This window comes from Mesocricetus auratus, unplaced genomic scaffold, assembly GCF_017639785.1.
Source record: "Mesocricetus auratus isolate SY011 unplaced genomic scaffold, BCM_Maur_2.0 Super-Scaffold_100676, whole genome shotgun sequence".
Lineage (NCBI taxonomy): Eukaryota > Metazoa > Chordata > Mammalia > Rodentia > Cricetidae > Mesocricetus > Mesocricetus auratus.
Genome location: NW_024429266.1, coordinates 39,622,417 through 39,628,428, shown reverse-complemented (window position 1 = coordinate 39,628,428; position 6,012 = coordinate 39,622,417). Strand labels below are relative to the sequence as shown.

The 6,012-nt window shown below is 44.8% G+C and overlaps 1 pseudogene; it reads left to right on the top strand.

The window, feature by feature from the left end:
- The first annotated feature begins 1,681 nt into the window (after positions 1 to 1,681).
- Positions 1,682 to 2,358, top strand: LOC101825736 (annotated as a pseudogene).
- The last annotated feature ends 3,654 nt before the right edge of the window (positions 2,359 to 6,012 follow it).

Genomic DNA, 6,012 nt, shown 5'->3' with positions numbered 1-6,012 from the left:
ACAAAGTGAGTTCCAGCATAGCCAAGGCTGTTGCACAGAGAAACCCTGCTTTGAAGATGGGGGAAAAAAGCAGGGCGGTGGGGCACACGCCTTTAATCCCAGCACTCAGGAGGCAGAAATTTGTGGATCTCTGTGAGTTTGAGACCAGCCTGGTCTACAAGAGCTAGTTCCAAGACAGCCTCCAAAGCCACAGAAAAACACTGTCTCAGAAAAAAAAAAAGGGAAAGGAAAGAAAGGAAAATGTGGCATATTTATACAATGAAATATTATTCAGCCATAAATAGTGAAATTATGTCTCTTCAGGGAGATGCATAAAACTGGAGATCATCACTGGGCAATGGTGGCGCATGCTTTAATCCCAGCACTCAGGAGGCAGAGGCAGGCGATTCCCTGTGAGTTCGAGGCCAGCATGATCTACACAGTGAGTTCCAGGACAGCCTCCAAAGCCACAGAGAACCCTGTCTCAAAAACAAAACAAAAAACTGGAGATCAGTATATTCAGCAAAGTAAGCTAGATTCAGAAAGGCAAATACATTTTCTATCATATAAGAAATCTAGATTTAAAAAACAAAAACAAAACAACAAACAAACAGAAAACCAGGCGATCTCCTTGGAGAGTGGGGAGATTCTGAGAAAATGAAGGGGTTAAGAAAGGATGACAAGGGGCTGGAGAGGTGGCTCAGTGGTTAAGAGCACTAACTGTTCCTCCAGAGGTCCTGAGTTCAATTCCCAGCAACCACATGGTGGCTCACAACCACCCTGAATGAGATCTGGTGCCCTCTGCTGGCCTGCAGGCAGAAGGCTGTATACACAATAAATACATAAAATATTAAAAAAAAAAGAAAGGATGACAAGGGTGAATATAATCGAAGTGCAGTTTATACATGTGTTATGCCCAGAGAGCTCCTGTGGTGGACTTTTCATTGCTGAGTCAAAAAAACTGAGAGAATAATGTAGGGAGGTGTCTTAGCTTGGGTCAAACTGATATAAAACTAGCCAGTACAGGAGGGTCGATTTAGTTTTGGATCATAGTTTGAGAGGTTTCAGTGCATGGTTTCTTGCTGTGATAAAGAATTATAATGAAGAGGTGGGCAGCCAGGAGAAAAAGGGGTAGGGAAGAAGATACAGTTCTCTTCTCTAAAATTACTTTCCCAAGCATTGTGTGAGCAATGAAATGCTTGTATAACATGAAAATTGGTACACAAGAAGTAAAACAGTGCCTTAAGTCCCGAACATGTGGTCTAGAGGCTTTTGTAATTGATTTGGAGAAGTTTGGAGGAATGAACTAGAGAAGCCCTAAAATGATGTTTGTAGAGTTTCGTGGGCAGTTCTGTTGGGAATACAGATAGGAACACTTAGAGAAAAGTGTATTCATGAGAGTCTAGGACTTTGACTAAAACATTCTTGTTACATTGTAGCAAATGCTAGCATGCTTTGTCCCTGCGCTGAGACTTTCCAGGAGGTAGAATTTGAAAGACATGAACTAGATCTAGCATTTAGGTGGTGACAGTTACTGCTGGCTGTTTTTAGGAGATTTAAAATAAAAATTGGGGGGGGGGGGGACGCGAGCTCACGACTGTTCAATGACAAATCAACTGGGGACAGCCGAGGTCCGGCCCCAGGACGGGGCCGGGCACAGTGAGTCTCGTTGTGCACACAGCCAGAGCGGCGGTGGGACTGGTCCCCAGCTCCCCATCTGGGCCATCTGTCCGTGTGTCATCACCTCAGACCAGCAGGATGGCTGCCAACAAGGGCAAGAGCCTGGGCTCCCTGGCCCTTCACAAGGTCATCATGGTTGGCAGTGGAGGGGTTGGCAAGTCAGCCGTGATGCTTCAGTTCATGTATGAAGAGTTTGTAGAAAACTATGAACCCACCAAAGCCGACAGTTCCAGAAAGAAGGTGGTCCTCGATGGAGAAGAGGTCCAGATAGACATTCTGGACACAGCCGGCCAGGAGGACTACGCGGCCGTCCGGGACAACTACTTCCGAAGTGGAGAGAGGGCTTTCTGCTTGTGTTCTCCATCACTGAGCACGAGACCTTCACTGCCACAGCCGAGTTCAGGGAACAGATCCTCTGAGTCAAGGCCGAGGAAGATAAAATCCCATTGTTGGTCGTGGGCAACAAGTCTGACCGGAGGAGCGGAGGCAGGTGCCTTTGGATGAGGCCGGGGCAAAGCGAAGAAGTGGGGTGTGCAGGATGTGGAGACATCAGCCAAAACCCGTGCCAATGTGGACAAGGTGTTCTTTGATCTGATGAGAGAAATCCGAACAAAGAAGATGTCGGAAAAAAAGGACAGGAACGGCAGAAAGAGCAGCAAGAGCAAGAAGAGCTTCAAGGAGCGATGCTGCTTGCTGTGAGCTGGGCGACCAGAGCGCTCTCCACAGCCACATTCACCGTCACTTCTTTAAATGGGGCCAATGCCTGTGCACCGGTGCCTGGCAGAAGGAAGACACCTTCGTGCAGTAGATGTTAACTTCCAGCAGGAGCTTTGAGACTCTGCTCCCCCCTGCCACCCTCCCTGAATCGTGACAGCCACCAGCTCTCGGGACCTAGTGCTGCTGATCCCAGATAGCTGAGTTGGGATGACAAGAAAAGTATTGTCACAGTGTCTTACTCTCCCTAGTTTTAGACATCACCATCTTTGTTTGAAAATTTAAATGCCTTGTTTTAGCTGGGCTCGGTGGTGCATGCCTATAGTCCCAGCACTTTGGAGAGTAAGGCAGGGAGGGTAGCTCCAGTTCCAGGCCAGCCTGGGCTACCCAACAAGACCGTGTCTCTAAAAGAAAAAAAAAAAAACTAATGTCTTATTTTCTTAGGTTTTAGACAAGGGTCTCTGGTAAGACCCCTTGTTAGTTATTACCGGTTTAGAAGTACACAGAGAAATCTAAGGTCTGGTAATAGTGAAAACCCAGGAGTGGAAGCCGAGCCAGAAAGGTGAACCTCGCTTGGGCCAGACAGGCTGAACAAGCTCCCTGGCGTTTGAATGAAAGTGGGATGTTGTTCTCTTCGTATTTAAATGCCAGCGAGGTGCTGGCTGTGGGCTTTCTCTCCCCAGCACCCTACTTAGTGAGGCATCTTTCTTCTGGGGAGATGCAGGCTGCACTCCATAGTGGGCTTGCTTTTTCTGGCTAGGCCATTTTCTTATCACTGGTCCCTCTCCACTCCCTGCCCGTCAGCCCTATTCTTTTACTCTTTTACTTTCTTCTGAGAGATGTGACCAGTTCGAATTATGTCCCAGAACATAAAGCCGGTGCCAGCACCGGACGGTCTGCTTCCTCTCCAGACAGCCGGTAACTCCCATTTTACAAGTAGAACAGCCATCACCTGTCCCTCCCTGGCAGCCGGCTGGTTCTGGTGGCACTGAGATGAACTCACTCTTTCGTCATGGGGAAGGGGACACTGGGACAGCAGGCTGCCACTGAGCACACACATTCCTCCTATTTTTCAGAAGTGAGTGTTTCATGTTCAGGTGTCGAATGAGAATCTGGGTGGGGAGAGCAGGAGCCCTTCACATGGACGGTTTTGCAGAGGTTGTGGGGACTGAGATCCGATCCCTGGACACTGATCTTGTGTCACTTGCGAAGAATCATAGTCTTTTTTGAATAATAAAAAAATCAAAATAAAATACAAATTAGGAGCTTTAAAAGCAAAGGACAGAGGAGAAGAAGCATTCGGTTTGGCTGGAAATGAAGTGAGCTGAAAGCTGTTAACAAGGATTGTGTGGTTGGTAAAGAGATTAGTACCGTTAACTATTTAGCATCAACACAATGGGAAAGTGGTTTGAGGACAACCTAGGAAATCAGCAGAGCAGGTCCTGCACAGAGTCAAGGACAAAAGCCTTTCAAAGGCCTTCCCCTGAGAAAACCTTTGGAACCAACTGTTCGTTCAGGGCAGCCTGGGTAATTGTACTCAGACGCTGCAGTCGTGGTCCAATGGAACCCTGGTACTGTTCAAGCTGGAGGAAGGCTTTGGTGTCCAGGCTGGTTTTGCAGGATACAGAATACAAGAGTTAAAAGATCACAGAGGCTTCTACACAGATTGAAGGTAAGTTTTTGCATTCTAAAATGTCCATGACCTTCGTTGCTCCAGGAATGGAATGTTATACTTTGAGCTGGAAACATTTCCCCAAATGCTCATATGTTAAAGGCTTTGGGGGAAGTGATTGGATTTTGAACGTCTAACCAATAGATTAACCCCTAGATTGATGGCATTACTGGAAGGTGGGGCCTAAATGGAGGGAGTAGTTCACTGGGGGTGTGGCTTGGAAGACATACCTTGTCTTTGGACCCTTTGTAGCTCTTTGACTTACTTCCAGTCTGCCTTGAGGTAAGCAGCTGTGCCCACAGCACCCACCTCTCTGCCGGGATGCTCTTCCTTGTCACAAACCCACAGTCAACACTGACAAACAACCATGTAAAAAATCAGTAGTCAGAGTAAACCTTTAAATCACTTCTCTTTAGTGTCTGTCATAGTGGCGAATGTCTAACACCTCCCGCACACCCTCCCCTCTTCTCTTCCCTGTCTTTAGAGGAACTCTGATTGCAGTCACCACAGGATAAATACTATGGAAAGTCACAGAAACAGACTGTACAATATTTATTCTTAGTCTACTTTTTGGTAACAACTAAGTTTAGAGCATAGATTCTCAACCTTGGGGAGGGGGATGGAACAATCTTTTCACAGGGACCGAATATCGGATATTCTGTATACCAGATATTTGCATTGTGATTCATGATGGTAGTAAGATTACACTTATAAAGCATCAATGAAATAATTTATTGTTGGGGGGTCACCACAACATGAGGAACTGTATTAAAGGGCCTCAACATTAAAACATTTGAGAACCATTGGTTTAGAGATTCATGGTATTGCACTAGCATCTAGTTACATTTTTATTGCACAATATTCATTTGTATAAATATATCACTTACTTTTAATTCATAATACTGTTGATGCCTATAGCTTTTAATATTTATTTTTTCATTTATTTTAGGAAGTAATAGATTTTTTTGAATATACTACAATAGGGCAGCCCACTGGTTAGTAACTAGAGTTCCGTTTAATGTTGCTAGTTTTTGATGATCAGAAATAAAGTTGTCATTGACATCCCTTCTGAAGTCTTTTTGTGAATATGTATCTTTATTTCTTTGGGTAAATACTTAAGTTTTAATTTTTTAAAAACTCTCACTTGCTATTATTGTATATATACTGTGTTATGTGTGAGTATAGTCACAGTGTGCCGTGGTAGAGCAAACTTGGATCCTAAGGCTTGGCGGCAAGTGCTTTTACCCACTGAGCCATCTTGCTAGCCCAGATAAATGGTTAGACAGGAAACTGCTAGCCATTAGATGGGTTTATAATGCAGTTGCATAATTTTAGACAATGCCAACAACTTGCAAGAATTCCACTTGCACCACACCCTCGTAAACATCTGTTGTTAGTATTTTCAGTTTTAACCATTTTAGTGGGTGTAAAGGGGAATTTCACTGTGTTTTTAATTAACATCTTCCAGATGAGTAAGAAAGTTGGACAACTTTTCATATACTTATTGGATATGTCTATCTTCTTTTCCAAACCGTCTTTTCAAAATGTGCAGACAGTGAGAGACCTTGGCACACTCAGCCCGGAATGGAATGTCTATATTAAACCCCTCCCCTAACAGGCTCGGGGATCTGTGTGGAAGAGGAGGGAGAGAGACTGTAAGAGCCAGGGGTGGTGGAATTGATACCTGCTGGGAGAGGGAAAAATCAGTTTTCTTCAACAGAGTGGCGTTGGGTGTAGCAACTACATTCCAGAGCAAGCCATGCTCAGGAGAAGTTGACCAACACAGAACAGTCTTCATGGTGTGTGTGTGTGTGTGTGTGTGTGTGTGTGTTTGCTATGGTTTGATGCCTTTTATTTTTTTGTTTTGTCTGTTTTGTTTTGAGAAAGAACATGAATTTGGGTGGGGAAAGAGGCAGGGAGAATCTGGGAGAACTTGGGAGAGAGGAAAGAGTAAGAATAAAATATAT